General features: G+C 35.5%; 1 protein-coding gene and 1 long non-coding RNA gene across 2 annotated transcripts in view; one reads left to right on the forward strand and one right to left on the reverse strand.

Moving 5' to 3' along the window:
* The window catches only part of Cbp80 (Nuclear cap-binding protein subunit 1), a 228,324-nt gene that overhangs the window by 175,668 nt on the left and 26,668 nt on the right, over positions 1-25,988 (forward strand). The gene's annotated exons all lie outside the window — the stretch shown is intronic.
* Positions 11,138-25,094, reverse strand: LOC138698127 (uncharacterized). The gene is made up of 3 exons (XR_011331703.1): positions 24,645-25,094; positions 22,137-22,244; positions 11,138-15,563 (listed from the first exon to the last, which is right to left on the reverse strand). It is a non-coding gene; the product is annotated as an uncharacterized lncRNA (long non-coding RNA).

Raw genomic sequence — 25,988 nt, forward strand, 5'->3', positions numbered from 1 at the left:
AGGTGATTATCCTGTTGAAAAAGAATGCGTCCTTCAGGATAAATAAATTAATTAACAAGACGTTTTGCATGAAATGTCCATAACCCACCACGTCAAGATTACTGTGGATGCGTTCTAATGTTCCTACTCCTGTATATGTCATCCAGCCTCAACATGCAACACTCATGTGACCATTCCTGGTAAGAGTAGCCACGAAGTGAGAATCATATTTTTGTCCAACTTGGCGGTATACACGAACAGAACCGTTGCTCGTGATTGAGACTATGACTTCGTCTGAAAAAATAACACTTCTCCAATTGAAATCTTCCCGATCACTCACAAATGCTAAACAGTCCATGGCTTGTTCATAAGTAATTGGTTCTTTTTTCAATGCACCAAAAGACCTCATTCCACGGCTTCTTAATAATCTCTTTACAGTCTTTGCAGAGAGCAGAAAACCAGACATTGCCGACATTGCCCTTAGTTCCAACGTGGAATCGATCCTGAGACCTCGACTTAGGTTGCTAGAGTTTTACTACCGAGCTACTGGCTACTAACTGTCGTCGTGTATGGAAGTAATAAAATATAATGGTGTATTTACTTTTAGGCCATCAGAAAAATACTGTGAAATTATTGTTGTTGTTTAGTCACCTGTCCGAAGACAGGTCTGAACCTCACAAGTGATACCAACATGGCACCACTCATGAGGCAACTAGGCCAAAAGATAATGAGGTAGGATGGCCAGTTCCTTTCCCCTTCCATTGCATACATGCCAATTAGCTACATATTACACTAATGGCCAGTTTTTCCAAGTAATGTTTAATTTGGCTTAACAAATGTTAAATTAACAGCTGGCTTATTTTTAACATTTTGTTAAGATGTTTTCCTTTTTTCCAACATAATTTTGTTTAAAATAACCAACACTTAACTTTAACTGTCGTTAATACTATTCTAACTACTCAACAGCAGTTGGTAATGATTTTGCATATATAAGACAACTTCTTATTGGCTGATATTATTATTTAAATTCTGTACTGTAGAGTAAGTCATGAAACATGTGTAAAATCATAACCTGTTACAGTAGCCATGATTCATACAGTACAGAGAATTGATAAATGAAAGATGCATTGACTACTATTGAATAATAATAATTATTATAAGTATGGCTATATTTTATAATGCTAAATATGAATTTCTGTTTAGAAAAATCTCAGCAGTATGACCACCAGGTGACAATAATTACACGAATGTGTGTGTAGTCAACTGTACACAAAACCCCGAGGAGAATTCCGTATCATATAAAATTCTCTAATTCAGGTCCATGTATAAATTATATATAATTTCGTCCTAAAGAAGCAATTGCTGCTGAAACATTTTATTATTTACTCACTGCGTATTTTGAAGCACTATTGACATCGGCTATAGCTGAAAAGCCAGTAACATAGAATCTAGAGTTAATAGTAGCTGGTGAATTGGAACAAGTGGCCTATTTCTGTTTGTAGGATATTCAAATCTGACTTCAATTTCTTGCCACGTTGAGATCGCACATTTCCTCAGTATTAAATGGATAATAGCTCAGCATCGAAATAAGCGTCAGTATGATAATCAGTTGACTTATAAAGATTATCTCCCCTATATTAATATTCCAAAATATCTTTTAAATTATATATTACCAGTCTTATTGCCGGTTTCACAAAGCTTCATTAAGGTTTTAATGATTCATTAATGTATTTCCTGGTTCATTAAATCATTTTTATACCTCACCAAGCATCTTTAGCCTAATGAACCAGTAAAACTATCATTAAATTTAGTGATAGAAATTCCCGTCTTTAAATTTTTAATTATTCATTAGTTGCAATATAAAATAGCGAAACGTTTCGACGCAGAATTGTTATATCTGGAACTGCTCGAAAATTAAGAGTCAAATGGAGATAATGTTAACCATTTAAAAACCGATCATTTTGAAAATTTGAATGATACAAAAATTCACAAAAGATACTGTTTCACGAAGATCATGGTACCGGTACTCAATATTTTTGAAGAAACTGATCATAGGTTAGAATATCATAAAAACGGCTGAGACAAAGCTGGAACTAGTCAACTAGGTAACATACAACTGAGTTTTATTTTAAGACATGAAAGTGATTATTATAACTACATACCGGTACCTAAGAAATATTAGTAAATTAATACATAATGTGCATTCAAACATAATAAAACTTAATTGGTATATTAACTTTCATTTATTAGAATTATATTATAGCTAGCGATAAGATATATTTGCACTGGCTTTAAAACAGAAACGAAAGAGCTGGATTCTTGGAATTTATAATCGTTTTCTTTCCGATGGAAATTTAATTTTCCAGCAGGATAATCACCCCGCGCACACCGCCATAAACGTTCAAAGACTGTTCACGGAAAAGCATGAAAAAGAGGAGGATTGACAAATATCGAGATATCCCACCTCAAAATCCAGATCAGTTCTGGGATCAAGTTCTGGCTGCCTGGGAAGATTTTGCTAAGGACCAGAACTGTTTCCGTGATCTGGTGGACTCAATGCCCCGAAAATGCCAGGCAGTGATAGACGCCGGTGGCATGTGGACAATGTATTAGATCCACATGTGTATTTCTTTTATTTTTCTTTAATTTGTTTATCTTTGTTTTATTTCGGGAAGAAAATTGATCTCCCAAGAGTTTTTTAAATTCTCCTAGAGGAGCCAGAGTTGCGAAATAATTCGTTCCACTACACAAAATTTAAAAAAATGAAGAAAGGTAACATGTATAAAAATTAGTTACGTTAATTAAAAAAAAAGTAACCGCCGAGAATCGAACACGGGCCTGTGAATTAGCAAGCCATCTCGCTACTGACTGCTCCATCGAAGAGTCATGACGTGACCAGCGCGACGAGGCACATATAGATGCTCGGCTTGAAGTCTACGGAGACAGCGCACACATAAATGTATTCGTGTAAATATTTTAACGTTCAATACTACTTAATGTTTCATTTGGACTGATTTACTGAAGCTTGGTGAAACCGGCCCCTTACTCTAAACATTCCTCAAAGAGAAACATAACATGTTATTTTCACAACTTTTGTCTGAACAGCTGTGGTGTTATCCGCCATGTTTAACTGTTTGTTAAATGAGTTAACGGCCTGAAATCCTACATTTAAAGTTAACAAACGGTTAAGAATCTGTTAAGCCAAACTGGTGTTGAACAAATGGAAAAACTGTATTTAACAAACTGTTGAAGGTTTAACAGTCATTAAGTGTTCTAACAATACTTGGACAAACCGGCCATAAGTACTTTAATTTATTTAACGACTGTGTCTTTGAAGCATTAATTGAATAAGGGTATATGGTACATTGTTTCCCTATGTGCTTAGATCCTTATCCCAGGGGGGGTATTCAATTAAAATTACCGAATTCCATCTCAAATCGACCAAAATATAGAGAAAATTGACCTTGCAATTTTTAAATACAATGAAACTTTTTCTGTCCGTTGACAACTGTGATACAGTGCTTTGTGCAAAGTTTGAGGCATCAGAACTTCATTGTGTTTAAATTAAAAATATTTAAATTTATCGTATTTTCATAAAATTAGCAGTTTTAAACTGTTGTGGCTCCGAAACCCTTTCACCCAATGATGAAAATCATCGTTTATTTTGATGCTGAGACATGTTGACATGTAAACAGTTTTTCTTACTTTTTATGGAAATGGAGAAATATAGATTTTTCTTCATTAAGACGCCTTTGCCCACGAAAAAAATATTTTTAAAATATATGGTTAGATTCCTCATTGAAAGTACAAATAAACACATATTTTTTACTGGTGCACTGTTGGTAATAAAGTATTGAAAATATCAAATAAAGAAAATAAATAGTACGCGCGTGAACTAACCAGCTGACTCTAGGTAGTCGAGACAAGCAAGGCCAGGAGACAAACACGTGATGTGTCGTCTAGCAGTCATGGCTGGGCTAGCTTCATCACAAGTTTTCATAAACACATGAGTAAAACGACGCCCAATGCTCGCTTATCTTCAGCTTTCGGCCAGTGTGTGGGGTACTGCGCCGTTCAAGTCTAGGCGTGTGAAAATAATTTATTTAATACCTTCGAAACTTATTGCCGTACCACTAAGCAAACAATGCCGAATCCCTCTTAATAATGCAAGGTTTTTTCTCAATATTTTTTACATTTTTACAAATGGGCAAAGAGCCTAAAAGTAAGTAAAATCAGATTATCTGTCTCTCTGTATACAATAAAAATAAGTATTACTTCTTATCATAACCTACTAAATGTCAGCTTCAAAATGAGCTCCCGTTCAATGTTCTGCAGTAAATGGTTCCAGAGTTCTGAGCGCTGAAAGAGGCTTGTTTTTATAAAATACGCTAAATTTGTCGCTCAATAATACGAAAACCGTTTAACTTTCGATAGTATATTTTTGAAAGTGCACTTTCCTCAGCACCTTGTATAAATAGGGAAAAATTAGAGTATAAAAAAATGCGAGGTTTTTTACTGATCGATTTCATATGGAATAGCCCTTACAGTATAGTATGAATGATTATTTCAACGTCTTTGGGATGAATTGATTGATGTATAGGAAAGTATAGTGGAAAGATAAATGCTGTAAATAATATTAATAGACTGTAACATTTAGGAACTAAAATTAATATGTAGCCATATGAAAAGGGTATATATTCTTACTTGTTTAAAAAAGTAAGACATAATTGATCGTGTTGAGATTCGAACTGTTGATCCTGTATTCTAGAGTATGTCTAGACACATATGCTTTAACCACTCGACCATTGTGCTTGCTTTCAAGTATTCGATGTTTTCATAACAGGTTGGAAAGCTCCCGGCTTTTCTGCATATTAAAGGTTTCTTTTTTTTTTTTCTAAAAATAACTACAGCATTTTACGTCTATATGTATATGTAAGGTAAATAGTAAATCTTTCCACTCTTTGTTTTAATGTCTCCACAGCATAGAAACTTAATATTTAAATAGCAAAGAGACACGAATATCTCTTCATGATATGAACCAGGCTTTTGGTCCAGAGCTTGTGCAGTGTGGCATTCTTTGACTTAGAAAGTACTCAAGCCGCTCAACATTTCTGTCCCTCACTGTATATTTAGAGAGAGAGAGAGAGAGAGAGAGTGCGTGCTTGCGTGCACGCTCTCTTTCTCTCTCTTTGCAATTTTTTTTATCTTCAATGTAAAAGTAATCTCCAAGTAGATTGTGTAAAATGAGAGAGTAAAAAAGAGCTGTCCGAATTATCGCGAATTTATTTATTTATTTATTTATTTATTTACTTACTTACTTAGTTAGTTACTTATTTATTTATTTATTTATTTATTTATTCACTCACTCATTTATTAGACAAGCATCTGGAGAAAAGACTTAGTGTATTGATGTTGCTTATACTGAGTTATGGGTTATGACTAAGACAGATCTAGAGTTTCCCAAATACATTGTATCACTGCAATATAATTATTTTCTTTTTTTGAGTATGTATTGATAGGAAGTAAATTTATACCATATAGTTTTCTCCTGTAATATACGGATGTTGAAAGCAAACAATGCTTAATTTTCTCTTCTTCCTCATACTTTTTGCAGTTTTCATAAGAACAGCTTCAATTTAACAGGCTTCCTTTAAATTTTGTTTAGATTGTCAGCGTCCCTTCCGCAGGCTGTAATTTCCCATATTGTTTATCAGTTTTACTAAGAACCTATTCTGTTTTATTCAAGTCTTAAAGTTACAAATTTTCATACAAGAGGCTCTCAGTATTATTACTAGCAATTTCATTGAACCTTTCGCCATTGTTTTCTCTCCCACTCTTTCCTTAACTCATTTTCATATTCTTACATTGTAATGTAGAGAAAGTGTTGTAATACTGTGTCAAGAAATTGTCATTTCAACTTCCCATAGTCATTTGTTAGCTTATGTTTATACTTACTTACTTACTTACAAATAGCTTTTAAGGAACCCGCAGGTTCATTGCTGCCCTCACATAAGCCCGCCACCGGTCCCTATCCTGTGCAAGATTAATCCAGTCTCTATCATCATGTCCCACCTCCCTCAAATCCATTTTAATATTATCCTCCCATCTACGTCTCGGCCTCACCAAAGGTCTTTTTCCCTCTGGTCTCCCAACTAACACTCTATGTGCATTTCTGGATTCACCCATATGTGCTACATGCCCTGCCCATCTCAAACGTCTGAATTTAATGTTCTTAATTATGTCAGGTGAAGAATAGAAGAATACAATGAGTGCAGTTCTGCGTTGTGTTACTTTCTCCATTCTCCTGTAACTTCATCTCTCTTAGCCCCAAATATTTTCCTAAGAATCTTATTCTCAAACACCCTTAATCTCTGTTCCTCTCTCAAAGTGAGAGTCCAAGTTTCACAACCATACAGAGCAACCGGTAATATAACTGTTTATAAATTCTAACTTTCAGATTTTTTGACAGCAGACTAGATGACAAAAGCTTCTCAACCGAATAATAACAGGCATTTCCTATATTTATTCTGCATTTAATTTCCTCCCTACTGTCATTTATATTTGTTACTGTTGCTCCAAGATATTTGAATTTTTTCCACAGCTTATGTTTATTCATTGCAAAATTTGAGGCACAAAGCATTGGACTAATTTTATGCATATGGACATTATACAGTGCCTTTCACTGTCGAGTCGCCCATTGCACAGTGGCCGGCGATAGCAACTGTTGATAACCGAGCTCTCAGCACGGCGGTCGACTTGAATCTCCTCTCCTTTGTAAGAGCGTGGAAGTCATTCAGTTAGTCTCACAGCGGTTTTGTTTCAGCATGATCGTGCTTTGAATGTTATTTCTGTATTAGTGCTGTGCTATAATTTACATAATGCCTCAACATACCTACACATTACAACAAAGAATTTTTATGTATAATTCATATGTGTTAACAAATTCTTGCAGAGAAGTTGTAAGGCGATTTTAACTGAATATCCAGGTGTGCCCTTCCCCACATAGAGACACTGTGCGAAAATTTGTCACTAAATTTAGAGAAACGGGGTCTTTTCTTGATAAGAAGCGAAGGGTAAAAATAAACGTGTGCTTACTGAGGAGAAACTAGACGAAGTGGGTGAAAGATTAGAACATACTCCATAGAAATCCCTTCGACGGCTTGCACTGAAATTTCAATGACCTCAGCATGGCGAGCTACCAAACTCTTAAAATTGAATCCATACAAGCTCACTGTTGTTCATGAATTATTGCCACGTGATCATGAAAAAAAAAGTTAAATTTTTGTAACTGGATTTTGCAAAACGTCCATGATGGAGTAATTGATTCATGCTTAATTTTCTTTTCTGACAAAGCATGGTTCCATTTACATGGGCATGTGTCCATTCAGAATGACAGATACTGGAGTGCAGATAAACCTAATTTTATACACGAAACTCCCTTACATGATGAGAAGATCGGGGTTTTATGTGCAATAACTGCATATAGGGTTATAGGGTCTGTATTTTTTTAAACTACCATAATGCATAGAGATACAGGGATGACATACTCACATCATTCTTTGAACAGTTAACTGACGTTGAATGTCAATCAGAGTATTTCCAACAAGACTCTGCCATGGCACATACAGCTAACGAGACGTTAAAATTTAATTCAGGAAATTTTTTAAGCTAGGATCACTAGTAAAGAATTATGGCTGCCACAATCCTCCGATCTGTTTGCGACTTTTATCTATGGGGCACTTAAAAAATAAAGTATATGCAACGAACCCCCACACATTAGAAGAATTGAAAGCAAGTATCAGGCGTGAAATTGAGTCTATTTCGGAAGATGAATTATATGCGTAAATGCACATTTCCTAAAAAGATGCCAGAAATGTATGGATGAAAAAGAACAACATTTCCAGCATATCATGTTATAAGGTACGCGATTATTTTTCTTTGTAATTTTACTCAATTGTACATGGTCATTTTCATTGTACATTGTATATTTGTACTGAATTGGCTGTGGAGAGTAACATTGGTTGCTATCACTGGCCGCTGTGCAGCTGGGGTGCTTTCGATTTGCCAGGAACTGGGCTATCATTGGTTGCTATCTTCGGCCGAAGTGCAACGGGCTACTCGACAGCGAAAGGCACTGTATTTCACGAATGGTCAGAATGAAAAATAAGTGTCTTACCCTCCTCTTCCCTCCCCCTCCCCAAAAAAACAAGCCTTCACTGTTTTCTTTCATTTTCACGTTGACAACCATGATTGAAATATATTTGCAAAATACGTTTCAGGTCAATCATTTCAATAAAAAATTCTTCCACTAACGAAATCTAGAGTACTTTATATCAGAATTAATAAGAATTGTTTTCTGTTTCTGTATTGTATGGTTGGCAACACTGGGATGCATATACTGTATATAACACATTGCGAAGTAGACACGAAAGGAATGAAATCAGTAAGAGTAACAAAGTTGAACTGAAAGTCGTTGTTCAAAACATAGTGATATGCACCAGTTCTCTTGTCATTCTGTCTCGAGTGAAAAAAAAAAAAAAAAAAAAAAAAACCTCAAGCTTTGCTTTGTCACAGCTTGACGTGTTCCACTGAATACCCAAGCATAACTAATTAGTTCCATTGTGTACGCATGCAACTCTAATGTATTGAAAATAATTCGGTATAGGACTAATTCTTATCTTATATTGGCAAAAAATGTATATGTCAGCTACCCCGTTACTAATGACATTGTCATTAGACAAACATCTACTTGTCTTAAGGGCAGGAAGCTATTGTAGCTATGGCAACAGTGAAATACCTTCATTCGTTTCCCCATAGCGTCTTCCTGGTATTATTTCAAATATAGTCATGGTTGGATGAAAATTCATAAAGAATTTGTTTTTGTCTGTCATTTGTTAACTTAGTGAAAAAATAGTTTCTGTCATTAATTTTCTGATGTAATTTAATGTTGTACATTCCGATCTTTCTTTCGTTTATTTTGCGTAGTTCAGAATTTACCTTGACAGAATGTTGCTAACGTTTCGTCAAAGTTCTGTGTTAAGAAAAGAACGCACTATTTGATTGGCTTACTGAAATGTGTATAAACAGACATTTACAAAAATAGTGTTACAGTGTTACTTTGTAACTTTCGAGTTTTTTAAAGAACGTGAATATATGCTCTCTCAATTAGTGATATAGGTACACTTTCCACAATTTTCTTTATCTTGCTAGAATGTATTCACGGCAATACAGAATTTAGACTCCTTAAATCTTTTCAAACGTTGATATTTTAACTGACATATTTCCTCTTTAAAATGTGACATTTCACTTACCATGCTTTCCAAGAAAAGTCATAACTTTAGTTTGAATGATAATTATTTATTTCCATTTTAAATCACCTACCTATTTATTATAAGTTAAATATTAGCTCAATTTAGTTCATGTACTACAATCTTAAAATGTAATAGAAATGGTGTCTAAATGTAGGTTGTGGTTGATCATTCTCTCGCCATAGGATTCCATTATCCAGTTTACAATGATTTTATTCATTGAAACAATAGGGATTCAAGACTAGCTTTCTCTAGCATCTCTGTTTGAAGCCATTGAAACTCTAAATCGAGCTTTACGGTAATCTATAAATTGCCAGCTTATTTCTAAAATCTCTTAAGCCCACTTTTTCACGAATGTTGAAATGTGTATATTTTCAAAATGCTTCTTGTGATAACAGCTCTTCAGTCTGCAAACGTTTTTATATTTTATAAATAACAAATGCATAACAGTTGTTAGTGGGGGATATAAAGAATAAGTTATTTTGCTCTCTTGTACAATTTCCTCAAACACTGTTACGAGGTTTTAGAAGTACCAGTAAGCCAACGAAATGCTGTACCTACCTATATTTTACAATATTGAATTCTTCCTTCTTCAAGTGGTATAAATTTATCAAAGGTACCGGTATCATTAAGGCTTTTTGTAAAGTTTCTTGGAGGATTAATTCATTTCTGCGTCAGAGTAATATTATACTTGAACGCTTATTGAGTGATTCAGTATTTAAATCGTTTCCTTCCGGAAATTTGTTGCTAGAGTCTCCTAGTATAGCTCGCGCAAGTAACGATTACCGAAAAACAGTGGTGGCGTTACTGTCTGTTTTGACGTGTGTATGTAGGCACGCCGAGGGAGCGAGAAATACGGGCCGATGGAAGTACTGCCTCTTCCAATATGATGAACAGATGGGGACATCGTCTGTGAGCAAGAGAAAAATTCGAAGCGAATTAAACGCGCAACATTATGTTTACGAATAAAATAATGATACTCTGCGAGGGGAACGCTCCATCACTGCATAATAGAATAAACGCACATAGAACAAGACACATATTCACATGCAGTAGAACTGAAACTAAAACCGTAATGTAAATATCACAATGCAAGACTGGTTCTGTCGATATCGTTTCTCTTCTGACTGTGCTCTTGAATATCATTCAAGTTATCTCGTGACCTTTCCTGTCGCCCGCTCTTCCTTATCGAATTGATTCGTTCGCATTCCTGTCGTCGGTAATCCCTGCTTGCATGACCTATACCAATACATATTTTCAAATGTAAATAGTCTGTGGTTGTATATCCATCAGTGAACTTTAAAGAGTGCTTTGTATTTCTGATGAAAGCGTTTGAAAGAAATTGAGACTCTGAGTTTAATTAATGAAGTGAATGTCGACTTTTTTAACCTGATAGAATTAAAATGGTGATCGAGTTTGGTATAGTTTCTTCATTATTATAGATTACGAATTTTAAAACTAAGTTTATATTGCAATCTCATGAATATATCCCTTCATAAATGGCTATGGTGTGGCCCACTTTTGGGAGAGATTTCAGTTTGCAATCCCCCCCCCCCACTACCGTAACTATTCCTGACAACATTCCAAAAATACAAATCCATGTAAAATCGTAAACAATTATAATTTTACTCAAAACCAGCGGATACTATCCGAAATACGACTTTAAACAGTTTGTGAGTGTTTTCCGAAAGAAACTCAAAACAATTACGACAGTCCTTGCGTTCAACTAGCTGAAATTCTAAAAAAAAATATGAAGAAAAAAACTCGTTTAAATACCCATATCTACCTGCTGATGGAATGTTGGAACTGGATTTTTTTTTTTTTTTTTTTTTTTTTTTTTTTCCCCGCGGAGCATTGACTAGTTTTGCATCAAAAGAATACCTCAAGTCTGCAAAAGAGGCTCTTACATTTTTTATAACGTTTGCAACCTCGCAATCATGCAAATTAAGAGTTTCGTCTATGATTGCCATCAAAAGAAAAGCGAGAAAAGCCACCAGCGTAGCTCAGTCAGCTAAGAGTTGTGCTTGGGCGTGGGTTCGATTCTCGCTTGAGCTGATTACCTGGTTGGATCTTTTATAAGTTTTTCCCAACCGTAAGGTAAATATCAGGTAATTTGTGGCTAATCCTCGACCTTATCTCGCCAAATATCATCTCGCCATCACTAATCCCATCGACGCTAGTTGATATAGCGTAATTTCGAACTTGAAAATGATATCACTGTGTATGTGTATAGAATACTTAGTTCTGATTTGAGAGGCAAGGTTCTGAAAAACGGGCAAATTTATCACATTAATTAATTGCTGAAAGATTTTTTTTATGTTTATGTTAAACGTTTTTTATGTTTCTAAATTCATGTTAATAAGGAGTTTTTGTTTCATTTTGAAAATCATTTCGCGATCCTCTTCAGCTTTTTACACGACTCCGACTCCTACTTTGGGAACCATTGTGCTATGAAATTAAAAACTTAAAAATCAAAATCATCATGCTCTTAGTAATAAAAGTAGCTATGAATGATTTAATGTTTTAAGAGGTGTTATTCCAAATTAAGTTAACACAGTATAGTGAAGAACAGTAACAAAATACCCATACAATTTGCAGCCATATATTTAATGTTTGTAACTTCTTTCTTATCACTGATATACATACCAATAAAATAAAATAACACACTGTTCTCATGTTTCTATTATTCACAGTTGTCTCTTTTTGAAATACCACGGCCACTTGTCATATATAAGTAAATTATTCACTGTTGATTTACTTGAAGACTACACTAAACTGAGCATATGCCCAGTCTCATGAATACTGCATTACTTTCGCTCTTCGTCAGCATCTACAAGACCTGTGTGGGCAGTGCCTTGTATTGTTTGTCATGCTTCGCGGAATATGCTATTCTAACAGAAGATTGTTATCCAACGTATCCGTATTGCTTGTTCTTACCTTCCTTGAAACAGTTATCTGTGGAGGGGAAGCAGTTTAAATCCTTGCCTAAACTGGCTACTGCATCCCTGGAGATCAGAGTCATTCTAACACGAAATGTGCTAAATCAAGTACTGGTAGTAGTATTTTGTTTTGTTATTGCGTCCGTTCTGCCAGTGTCAGTTTACCTACTTTTGTCATTAAGGAGATGCTGTTATGTTTAACTTGAAATCATCAAGCATGATAAAAATGCGTGTCAACATTTAGGGTCCATGATATGACACTCAAGGCCGGGTTTTGCCCTCAATGTGAGTTTCACCATGTGAAAAGATTGGCAAGGAAGAGAAAGTAATTCACTTTAGGAGGATATTGCATTTGACCTGGCATCCTCATGTGTTTTAATAAGCATTCAGAGGAATATTGTGTAATTGGATTCTTGTGTAACATACTGAGTTTGCTGTCAAGATTTTAGATATGCTTACCACTCATTGGGTAATAGGATAATGAGATTATGAAAATCTTTTTTTAAATTTTTAAAGTTTAAACGTTTACTTATCATTTATCTTTTTATATAGTTCACCCAGAAATTAATCTTAATGATTGTGAGTACTGGAATTCGCTAAACTTTAAATATTGAGAATTATTATTATTATTATTATTATTATTATTATTATTATTATTATTATTATTATTATTATTATTATTATTATTATTTATAGAACAGTTATACCGGTATTACCAGTTCTTCTGTATGGTTGTGAAACTTGGACTCTCACTTTGAGAGAGGAACAGAGATTAAGGGTGTTTGAGAATAAGGTTCTTAGGAAAATATTTGGGGCTAAGAGGGATGAAGTTACAGGAGAGTGGTGAAAGTTACACAACGCAGAACTGCACTCATTGTATTCTTCACCTGACATAATTAGGAACATTAAATCCAGACGTTCGAGATGGGCAAGGCATGTAGCACATATGGGCGAATCTAGAAATGCATATAGAGTGTTAGTTGGAAGATCAGATGGAAAAAGACCTTTGGGGAGGCCGAGACGTAGATGGGAGGATAATATTAAAATGGATTTGAGGGAGGTGGGATATGATGATAGAGACTGGATTAATCTTGCACAGGATAGGGACCAATGGCGAGCTTATGTGAAGGCGGCAATGAACCTGCGGGTTCCTTAAAAGCCATTTGTAAGTTTTATTATTATTATTATTATTATTATTATTATTATTATTATTACTATTATTGTTATTATTATTATTATTATTATTATTGCTTACTTACGGCAGTACAATAATACATTACAATAATAATATGGCAGTTTCCATATTTATTCTGTGTTTAATATCCTCCCAATTATCATTTATATTTGTTACTGTTGCTCCAAAATATTTTAATTCTTCTACCTCTTCAAAGGATAAAATTCCAATTTTTATATTTTCATTTCGTACAATATTCTGGTCACGAGACATAATCATATACTTTGTCTTTTCGGAATTTACTTCCAAACCTATTTCTTTACTTGCTTCAAGTAAATTTCCCGTGTTTTCCCTAATAGTTTGTGGATTTTCTCCTAACATAGTCACGTCATCTGCATAAACAAGGAGTTGATGTAGCCCGTTCAATTCTAAACCCTCTCTGTTATCCTGGACTTTCCAAATGGCATATTCTAGAGCAAAGTTAAAAAGTAAGCCAAACAATGACCAACTGTAATATCGATGTGATTTATTAAATTACTACTACTATTATTTTTTTATTTTATTATTTATTTAATGCAGAGGCATTAGCCAAACAATGATCAATTGTAATATCTTATTATTATTATTATTATTATTATTATTATTATTATTATTATTATTATTATTATTATTATTTCACTAAGAAAAAGAAACCGTGGTTTGATGATTGTTGCATTGCAGTAGAAAGAAGGAAACAGACAAAATTGAAATTCTTACAGGATCCAGTTGAGGAGAAGAGAGATAATTATTTCAATGAAAGACAGGAAGCAAGTCGTACACTTAGGAATAAAAAGAGAGGTTACTTGAAGGAAAAACTGAATGAGGTAGAAACAAATAGTAAGAATAAAAACATTAGAGATTTATATAAGGGTATAAAGGAATTTAAGAACGGATATCAGCCAAGGATAAACGTGATCAAGGATGAGAATGGTAACTTGCTTGCAGACTCTCCATCAGTCCTAAACAGATGGAAAAACTATTTTGCGCAACTACTAAATGTACATAGGCCAAATAGAAATGATCGGGACGAAATTGAAATACAAACTGCTGAGCCATTTATACCCGAACCCACGCTTTCAGAAGTCGAAACTGCGATAGAAAATCTGAAAAAGTACAAGTCTCCAGGTATCGATCAAATTCCAGCAGAATTAATACAAGAGGGTGGAAGTGCATTATATAGCGAAATTTATAAACTTGTACTTGCTATTTGGGAAAAGGAAATTGTACCAGAACAATGGAAGGAGTCCATAATTGTACCTATTTTTAAGAAGGGGGACAAAACCAACTGTGGTAACTTTCGAGGAATATAACTTTTGTTGACATCGTACAAAATTTTGTCCAATATTCTTTTGAGAAGATTAGCTCCGTATGTAGATGAAATTATTGGGGATCATCAGTGCGGTTTTAGGCGAAAGTCTCTGATCATGTTGCGATACCGCTCTCCTGTTACTGTTATGACAGCACCTTCTTCTTCAAAGAAATACGGACCGATGATCCATTCTGAGGTTACACCACACCACACTGTACATCTTATTGGATGCAAATCATGCGGAACGATGGCCTTGGGGTTTTCCCGTGCCCATATTCGGCAGTTTTGTTTGCTGACAACACCATTTACGTGGAAATGGGCTTCGTCACTCATTATCAGATTCTGGAGAAAGTCCTGTTGTTCCCTCACCAAGTTTTGGAAGTGAACTGCATACCTGAGACGGGCTTGTGCATCTGCGGGAGACACTCTGCACCAGTTGCAGTTTGTATGGGAACAATTTCAAATCAGTCCTTAAAATCCTTTGCAGCAACCTTCGATTCATCCCAAGCTGAGTTGATGTTTCAGGGTTGTCATTAATGCTGTCCCTCACTCGCTCAGTGTTTTCGGGAGTTCGAACTGAACGTCGTCTACCCGTTCTTGAGCAATCGCAGACTGAATAATTTTGCCGAAATCGTGCTACCAGACGCAGAATCGTAGTCTGATGAGGACAGTTGCGGACATGGAAGTGCCGACGGTATGCTCTCTGAGTGAGGATGATGGACCTTTGATTCTCAAAATAAAGTTCAATCAGTTTCGTGCGCTGTTCAGGATTCAATCTCTCCATGGTGTATCTCCCAAGTTTACTTTATACAGATCTGAAAAGAAATAAGTAAAAAATCAATTTACAAAAAAGTTATAAGGCATTGAAACCAATGCGTGACATGTGCCACCCTAACATAGCATACAGAACACAAAACACACTACAAAGACATCTCAACACACAAACAACACAAACAAATAAATACAACCACACAGGCGTATACAAATTCACATGCAATAGTTCCGACAGTTTCTACATTGGACAGACAGGCAGATCATTCCAAACTCGATACAAAGAACACATTAAAGTAATAACCAGAGGACCCAATACATCTATATATGCTGAACACATAACTAATGCTAACCACACATACAATAACATAAATACAGACATGGAAATCCTACACATACAACCCAAAAACCAAAAACTGAACACACTAGAACAATATGAAATATACATACACACTAAAACACACCCTGATCAAATTCTCAACACACATATCAATTTCAGAACACACACACTATTTGACACCACATTTCAACACTTTTCAACAATCGAACGCACCCACACAACAGGCAGCGAAGTTCGAGATGACGCCGAGATCTAGTAGGCTCTGAGGACGGTGTGAAGAAGCACCGAAACAGTTGTAACCCGCACGTGCTTACACAATTAACACGAGTAAGATCGCCATTTAATCAATTATTTATATTATTATTTATTGCAGAGGCATTAGCCAAACAATGACCAACTGTAATATCAATGTGAATTATTATTATTATTATTATTATTATTATTATTATTATTAGCAGCAGCAGTAGTAGTAGCAGTGGTGGTGGTGGTGGTGGTGGTGGTGATAGTGGTGTGATGGATGGGCCTATCGTGTCTGCATAAGCTGGTGTATGTATATTGGATTCACACCACTGTGCTCGTCCACACACCGCCCGACACCCATCAAAAGTTAGCCCAACACATTTTTTCCAACCATTGCTGTGCTTAATCACATATGAATTAAAAACTTCGAAAATACATTCTGCTCTTGTACACGTGATAAGTTTTCACAGAAAAGAAAATCTTCATTGATGGTACCCTGATATTCATCCTAATGAAACATGAGATGAGATGAATTGACGATATCTGTTGATTCTTGAATTTGCAATGCAAGATATCTACTGTCTCTTATTATCATGATCAATTGATTTTCTACGTCACTAGCCATTTCATTGATATGATGATGCACTGTATCGTTAAACATGGGAATTAAATCTAACTCCTTTGCTTCTTTTTCACCGAACATAACTTTAACAGTATCCTTTACCACAGAAAGGATTAGTTCCCTACCTATAGAATGAAATTTTCCAGCTTTAGCAAAACGCAAACTAGCCAAATATGATGATTCCAAAGCCTTTGAATTCAATGACCCTACTTTACATACAGGAAATTTTTCCCGTTTAAATCGCATTAATGTGCGAGCGAAATATTCTTCGCTTTTATTTTTAACATCTGAATGTTTTGTTTCTAACAGTGGCGGCTCGCAACCTGATAAGTTGGTGAAGCTCTTTTATTGAGGGACATGATGTACGACTTACCTATTTTTTGTAGATTAAGTTGATTCGTCTGTCTCTACAGATGGAGAATTTGTCAATGATGTCGTCATGAAATGGTTGCTTCTCAACCAGATCATGTAGCAAGTCCTTGTGAATGAAGATGCATGCCAGTGATGTTAACCTCCCTTGTGCCATTGAATTGCGAAGATTTGTCTTTATGCGGTTCAGTGCAGAAAAATTTCGATCCACTGAAACGCTTGTTGACGGTAATGTCACAGTAAGGGAAAAGAGCCTATAGGTTTCTTCAATACGTCTTTGTTTTCTCTTATACGTTTTAGTGCTTGTATCAGGGGAAATTTTCTGGTACTCATGATCTGCATAGAGAAGCTCTAGTTCTGTTTTCAAACAACTTACTTTCAACAAATTTGGGAAAGTCTCTTGTAGAGTGGCAAGAGCATTAGAAGGAAAAATATTTGAATACTGAAAAAATTTTGAAGTTATTGACAAAAGATCAAAACTGAAGCTGTTCAGTGTCTTGATAACTTGCATAAAAATGACGTCAAGTATTTCAAAAATAATTCTGAAAAAGTTCACCTTCTGACACCTTAACATAATTCCGCCCTGAAAATTCACCCCTTTCTTTAGTCTTTTAAAAAAAAAAACTGACAAAAACTTCATCTGTTTTCACAAAATCCATCCGAGTTCCATGCTGATTTTTTTATTCCAACTAACAAACAGGGCCAACAAAACAATTTTTCCAAATAAGAACTACGGCACAGCCACTGATATTCACTGTACCACGCACTTTTAAAATGTTTGGTGTAAGATCTTGCACCTCTCCTTTTCAACTTTTTTGCCGATATATTAATAACAAGTGTTGGTTTTCCCACTAACAATTTTTTTATTTTAGTCGGTTATTTAACAACGTTGTATCAACTACGAGGTTATTTAGCGTTGATGAGATTGGTGATAGCAAGATGGTATTTGGCGAGATGAGGCCGAGGATTCGCCACAAATTACCTGACATTCACCTTACAGTTGGGGAAAACCTCGAAAAAACCTAACCAGGTAATCAGCCCAACCGGAGATAGAACCCGCCCCCGAGCACAACTTCAGACCAGCAGGCAAGTGCCTTAATCAACTGAGCCACGCCGGTGGTTTTCCGGTAACAATAAATCTCTTTCCATCACCTTCAGTCCATCGCCAAAATGGTGTCTGTAACATGCTACACACTATATCGTTTATAGGATACATTCCTCGCTGTTAATAAACATATTTGAGTCACCACTTTTAAAAATAATTATAAAACTATCACCAAAAATAAACTGCTTAGTTAACTTAATCTTCTAATATATCGTTTTAGCAACAAGACATAACACAGTCACTCTAGTCACATGTCTCACAAACTGAAATTAACAGGTACAAAGAAGCTTGAACACTGTGAAAGACAAGGAATTTTATCTCATTGTATTCACATGCCGTTATTTTCCTTTCAAAAGAGCCAAGCCAGGAGGCTATAAGAATGTTTGCAGGTATAAGAGAAATTCAAGTACCCTTGCAAACAGGCTCTATAGAAATCTTACAAGGGTTCGTTGCCATGGTTATCCATAAACAAATCCGCAAATTGAGAAGCTGTACCTCTAAAAAGAGGGATATAGCTGCAATTGTCACCCTTCCTCACTCTGCCCCAACCAGTAGTGACAATGGGACTAGTGTTTCATAATGCAGAATATCTAATTGCAGAACATATCACAATGCAGAATGTAAAAGACAAAAATTATAATTATTATTATTTATTTATACTGGCAGAGTTAAGACCATGGGGCCTTCTCTTACACTCTACCAGGTCACAAAGTATACAAGCAGTTAAAATTTAACAAAAAGTTAAAGAACAGAATACTAACATATTACAAAAAAAATAATAATAGCATAATAAAATCGACACTAAACAACATGAAAATAATACCATAATAGAAAAAAAGAAAGTAAAATACACTGGAATATAGTGAAAGCAACTCATTTAGTACAAATGCTTAATATGGAAAAACATAAGGAATAATATAACAAAATGGACTGTAATAAAATAATAATAATAATAATAAAAAAAGAAAAGAAATACGAAAATTAAATCAAATTCACAATAAAAAGACTATGATAATAAATTCATCGGCTGATAAAGAGAACAATAAGGGGAAAGGAAGGAAAAGAAATATATAGCCTATATTTTTACAAAACAATCGCAGAGAAAAGGGCTTATAACTGAAAGGAATCTAATTCAAAAAGTGCAATTTTAATTTATTTTTGAAACTAGACAATGTCCGACAGTCTCTGACATGTTGTGGTAGAGAGTTCCAGAGATAAGCTGCAGAGACAGTGAAAGATGAAGAGTAGAAGGATGTTCTGTGTTTAGGAATGGAGAGTGTGATATGGTGTTATGAGCGAGTATCTATTTCGTGATATGAGGACAAATGTTGAAAGCGAGAAGCAAAGTAGGTAGGGTTAGAAGTTTGAAGAATATTGAAGAGTAAAGTGAGAGAGTGAATAGTTCTTCGCTCTTTGAGATGGACCCAGGACAGCATATTTAGTGAAGGTGTGATATGATCAGATCTACGGACGTTGCAAATAAATCGAACACATGCATTATGAACACGCTGTAGTCTGTCTGTCAGTCTCATGTTAAGGTCAGTGTAGAGAGTGTCACAGTAATCAAAATGAGGCATCAAGAGCAACTGCACTAAATTCTTCTTGAGAAGGAACGGAAGGAAATTTCGAATTCTTTTTAGGGTGTGAATTTTCATAAAAAATATTTTACATGTGTGTGTGTGATTTGAGTATTCCAACTTAAGTTTTTGTCCATATAAATTCCTAGATTTTTTACTCTATCACTGTAAGGGATAATAGTTTCATTCATTTTAGCAGGAGATGTCACCTGTGTTTAATTTACTTAAAAGTCGTTGATGTCCCATTATAATTGCCTGTGATTTCTCCGAGTTCATTTTCAGTCCAAACTTTTTCGTCCATGAAATAAATGATTTTAGGTCATTGTTTACTTCATTTATTGCGTAATTTAGTGCCGATATAGGTGCAGAGATATATATTTGTAAGTCTTCAGCAAATAGGATATATCTACAGTGTTTAACAGATTGTGATATGTCATTTATTTTTTTAGTAGGTTATTTTACGACGCTTTATCAACAGCTTAGGTTATTTAGCGTCTGAATGAGATGAAGGTGATAATGCCGGTCAAATGAGTCCGGGGTCCAGGACCGAAAGCTACCCAGCAATGTTATTTATGTAGATCGTAAAAAGTAGAGGTCCAAGAACTGACCCCTGTGGTACACCTGCATCCACAATACGCCAGGAAGAAAAACGATCACAGACCCGCACAAATTTTGGCGTACTTGAAGGTAGGAGGTAAACCACGATACTGAACTTTCTGATAAATTAAGGGCTCGGAGCTTGCATAGTAACAGATCTATGACAACTGAGTCAAAGGCTTTGCTGAAGTCAAGAAGTGTCAAAATGGTCAATTTTTGTTTATCGGAGGCTTCCCCCATGTCTTCCGTAATTTTAAGTAAAAATGAAGTGAAATAAAATAAAATATTAAAATACTTGTAAATAAGTGAAGTTGCGCTTAGTAAACAGGTGAAGTGCCACTTCACGAGTTTCACCCGAAAAACCGCCCCTGGTTTCTAAGTGTCTTCGTAATTTATTTGGTTTCATGAAATCACTTGAGAGAAGTTCGTAATAGGCCTATAATACACACTGTGGTTTGGATTCGTCTTTATAATTACACCATGTAAATCCCAACCCCAAATAGTTCGCGTCATATTTACACTGATATTCTTTTCGCGTTAATTGCCGAACTGATCGCACTTATGTCAGCTCGAAGCAGGGACACTTGATTCACTATCACTCCTGGGATTGTTAGTTTTACTCGAGTGTACGTTTCTTTTTAATGTTCCCGATTTAAGCCACACATCCTTTGTGAAGTATTATGATGGAAACACACTCATTAAATTTTGAACGAAGGCTGACTGAAGACTGAGTGTGAATAATAACAAAATTATTATTATTGACGGTTGGAAACAAAAGAGACTGGCCCAAAGAAATTATTTTGATATCTGTCCTGCCAGCAATCATAATTATTCACAAATCTGATTGTCGATAGTACTTTTGACCCGATCACCATGTGTCCATTTCTTTGCAGTAGTTTCAAAAGCTGCCTCCTGTTAGCCATCACAACTGTTTTGTTTTGTTGCGAAAACTAATTTAGTATAAAATCACAAGCACAAGAAGAAAGACACAACAGGAGACTACTGAGGAAAATTTTATTTTATTAGCAGTAACGTTTTATTCTCCATTATTAGATTTAAATTTCTAGCTGATTAAAACTCATTGTTGATTTTCATCAATTAGAATTACATATATCGGGGCACCGTAGCTGAGGTGGGGTCCTGCTTGGTCAATAAGCTATCACTTCCCACCGGCGGCCAGGCAATACAAGAACCCAATGTTTAGCAAGCTAGAGTGACTGCCTACAGTCGCGCTCAAACCTCCTGACGTTTCGCGAAAGCCAGTAACATGCGAGCGCGACGTTGTCACAACTACTCTCTCCGTCTCTGTCTCTCAGCGGCAGTACTTTTAAAACTGTGGAGCGCGACCCTTTACCTGAGGTTGGTTTGATAAGAAGCTCCAGAAGACTTAATAATAATAATAATAATAATAATAATAATAATAATATTTATTATTATCTCCAAATTGCTTCGAATGAAATTAAAAGTCACAAAATATAGAAAAATTAGTTGAGTCAAACGTAACTCGCTGAATTTATATCCGTTTTGTAAGTTTTATTTTTATTGGGGTTAATAAAGTTGTCCAATAACATGAAGGCGAAGTTTGATCAAATAAACTGAATGATAGGATTAATTTAAAATAGTAATTTTCTGTACAAATGAATTGATTGAATTGACATGGCCCTAAATAGCATTATGTCCATGCTGTCAGAGCACATTCTTACAAAAATAGCGGTTATTATATGCCTGTGTTCCGTTTGAGGAAAATGATGAATTAATAAAACGTACCTTTTGTGCTGCAAATTTCTACTCCAGTGGCAGAGCTGATGGTGAGCAAACATCGTCGTCGTGAGCCCCCTCACCATCAGTTTTACTGTCACCCATGTCACTGTATTCCTGTAAATTAATGATCACTGGTTCTAAAATGTTTTCCCGACCTAACTCTTTAGCGAAATCTTGCTGTTGTAATTTCACCGCGTGTTTCGCGCATTTTACCCAGTCCTCAATTGTCACATTATCAAGTTCCTTATTTACAAATTCTTCCACATCCCACATTTTGAAAGTTTTGTTGTTTCTAGCAACCTCCCTTTTCACCTGGGTCCAAATTAGTTCTATTGCATTATACTGGCAATGATAACGTGGGAGTCTTATCATATCATGCCCCATTTCATTGGCCAGCTGATAAAGTTTATACATTTTTCACTGCTTTAAAGTCAACACTTTTTCCAAAAGTTCTGACTTAGTTTTTGAGGAAGAAAAACTAACACCTTTACTATTCACCCATTCACTGATTTCATCTTTTTTAGAGGAGGTATTTGGTGTTCTATTAATGCTAACGGAATGGTATGGAGCATTGTCCATTATAATTATACTCCCTTCTTGTAGAATCTAGATGATTTAGAAAGCTGTTTAAGAACCAATCACGAAATGATTGTGCCGTCTTTTCTTCGTGATAATCACTGGTTTTCTTTGATCTGAATACCCATTTACTACCTGGAACGAAACCTGTTTCAGCTGATCCTACATGGCAAACAATAAGTCTACCTCCCTTTCCTAAAAGCACTTTAAGACCTCCATTTTTATTTGAGTCTTGCCAAACATATTTCAGAGAATGATTTTTGTTGACTCACGTTTCATCAAGGTAAAATGTGGGTCGAGTGTCACCTGATGATCTGATCATTTGCATTTTGCTCAGAAACTTCAGTCTTGCGGCAACAATATCATTCCGTTCCATTAGATATTTTCGCCTATCATTGGTTTTCCTGTAGCGGTATCCCAAACGATTCAATAATCTTTTAGTGGAAGAAACTGAACCTGAGTAATTTTTTTTTCTAAGCAGTAGGCCTACGGTTAGTTTGTCAGCTGTCGGAAATTTTCTGTTATCGCAAAAGTGAAAAATTGTATGTTGTACAATGTCTTTTTAGAAGTCGTCTAGATTTGTAACTCTTTTAGGAACATTTATAAGCTTTCTAGGAGAATGGAACAATTTATTGGCACCCTGTGTTTGTGCTCTTTTAACTTATATGCATACACGGGACACTGTAAAGACACTTAAAGAACAAGCCTCGGCAATCAGTGCTTGACATTTTGAAAAGTTAAGATTTTTACGCATTTCTTCAGAAGAGTATTTCCTAAAGAAATTATAAACACTAAACACTATTTTCCGAATTTTACTGCCATATTCACTCGATCCACCATTCCCACTTGTACTGGACTCACTAAGAGACATATTAATTGTTTTGAGAATGTCAAATTGCCAACACATGAAAAAGGTATACATTACACTTTCATTTACCGTACTTTAAACAGAGCCAACTGCACACAACACCATCAGATATCGAACTAATATTTCAATTTAGTAGTCTCTTCTTTCCTCTCACAAACAGATAACTCTGTTTATATTCTGAAGAGACCCTTTGTTTGAAGCTGTAAGTTTATGGTTCTCAAAATTCTTACATATGATAAACATTCCTTATCGCATCGCAGCTGTATAAACATCGTCCACTACTTGATTGCTGGAAGTCAGCACAGAAGGAATGAGACAGAGGCTACTGTGACGGAAAAATTGGAAAACTTATGAAATTACGATGAAAACAGTACTCTTAATCGGAAACAACTCTCTGATTCATTAGAAATCCCATCATCTACATTAAGGACAATAATAAAATATCGCGACTTAATCTCTGCAGCTGCGACGTTGGAAGGATGTAAGCGCAGGAAAGTGAAGGTGATAAACATGAGGACTTGGAAACACACACACGACAAATAACTATAAATTACTTTTTTCGAAAGAATTGAGTACAATACATATCGTAAATGTCTTTGATGTACAGTACAGTAAATACATAATGGAGTAATACTGTATTACCTTTCATGAATCATGTATTTCAATAAAGAAACATGCTAATAGATACTGTATATAAGTCAGAATTAGTATACCCGTCTAATACGCGGTCCCTTGAACAGCGTCTTATTGGGGTTTTACCGTATTAACCCATAAAATTGGAACCACTAGGAGTAGAAATGTCATTTTTGTTTCTATGTGTTCAGAAAACATTAAACATTCATCATATATACATGCAGGGTCCCAACAACATACCAATTTTCCCAGCGCACTTGATATTTGATTTTGAGATTTCTAAGCAGCGACTATGCGGTGGGTCTGTGTAGCCCATATGTTGCAACGCAGCACTGCCACTATTGGCTATCGCCGATAAGCAGACACACCTGCAAACGTCAGGAGGTTTGAGCGCGACTGTAATAAATTTTAATGCACTTTAAAAGTTATGTACTCACCCAATCACTAAAGGAGATGCTGAAACTGCCTGTCTTCTTTTTCAACACATTTCTGGCATTTTCTTATGAAATTACCCATTACTAGAGCTCGGAATTTTGGGTGCTAAAAGTTAAGAATCACACTGAGTGTAGATGAATAGATGTGCTGCCTGTGAGGAGGGTTTTAAGCCTAGTTCACAGGAGTCTGATATGTAATAATTGACAACAGAGTCACGAGGGACTGTGTAATGAATTTTGTAAACCATGCGCTAATTTGTAAGTGGTAATTAAGAGGATTAGAGACTTTTAACAGTACCAAAAGGAAAATACTGAATGACAGGAATGATGTGCCAAAGAAGTGGGGACTTGGCTTCTATTTTATAAACTATACCGAAGAATAATGTTAACTTTTAGCACCTAAAATTCCGGGCTCTACCCATTACCTTCCTTAGTTCTCTTTGAGAAATTGAATTGATCTCTTAGCGACTGTTATCCTTAAGTTCATCTAAAGTGTGTGGATTCGTTTTATACGCTTTATCTTTTAATGATAATAGTCACAAGTGGTTATTGCAGATAACTCTATCGTCAAACACTTGTCGAATTGCCTGCAATGAAACATTTGTTGTATGAGCCGTCACCAAGTCCTGCTGAAAACACGCGAAACTACGTTCCCTCTCAGTTAATTCAGCAAAAAAGGTTGCAAAATGTTGTTTACATATCTATCACTGTTAATTGTGCCCTCAAAAAAATTGGACTTATTATTCTCTCACTGGAAATTGCGCACCACATCCCTAATTTCTGGTCATGAAGAGGTTCCTCATGAAGCAGATTAGGTTTTTTGGTACTCCAATGTCGACAGTTTTGAGAATTTACATACCCACCATGCTTCGTCTTAAAAGAGAATGAGATTAGGATTAATTTTTCCGTCACGCATTTTATTCAAAATCCATTCACAAAATCTAATCTACATACAGGATCACCCAGTTTAAGTTCTTGCACCACTGTACATTTATAAGGTTTTAACTTAAGTAACTTCGTAGCCCTTTATACAGAACCATAAGAAATTCCCATTTGCTGCGGAAGACGGCTAAGAGATTTCTGAGGGGAATTTTCCAAGCGTTGTCCAGTGTCATCAAGAGTTTCTTCTTTGAGCACTGTATGGCTCCTTCGCTTCTTATTAATAACATTTCCCATTTCACGAAATTTATTTACTAATCTGTGATTCGTCCCACGACTTGGGACTCGAACACCTGAAAATTCTCTTGAAATAATCTCCTGACAGCACAGGCATATTCTGTATGGACATACGAATCGTAAATAAACACCCGATGTGGAATAGAATAATTAGGTCTGTTATTTGCTATT

The sequence above is a fragment of the Periplaneta americana genome, chromosome 4 (assembly GCF_040183065.1).
Source record: "Periplaneta americana isolate PAMFEO1 chromosome 4, P.americana_PAMFEO1_priV1, whole genome shotgun sequence".
Classification (NCBI taxonomy): domain Eukaryota; kingdom Metazoa; phylum Arthropoda; class Insecta; order Blattodea; family Blattidae; genus Periplaneta; species Periplaneta americana.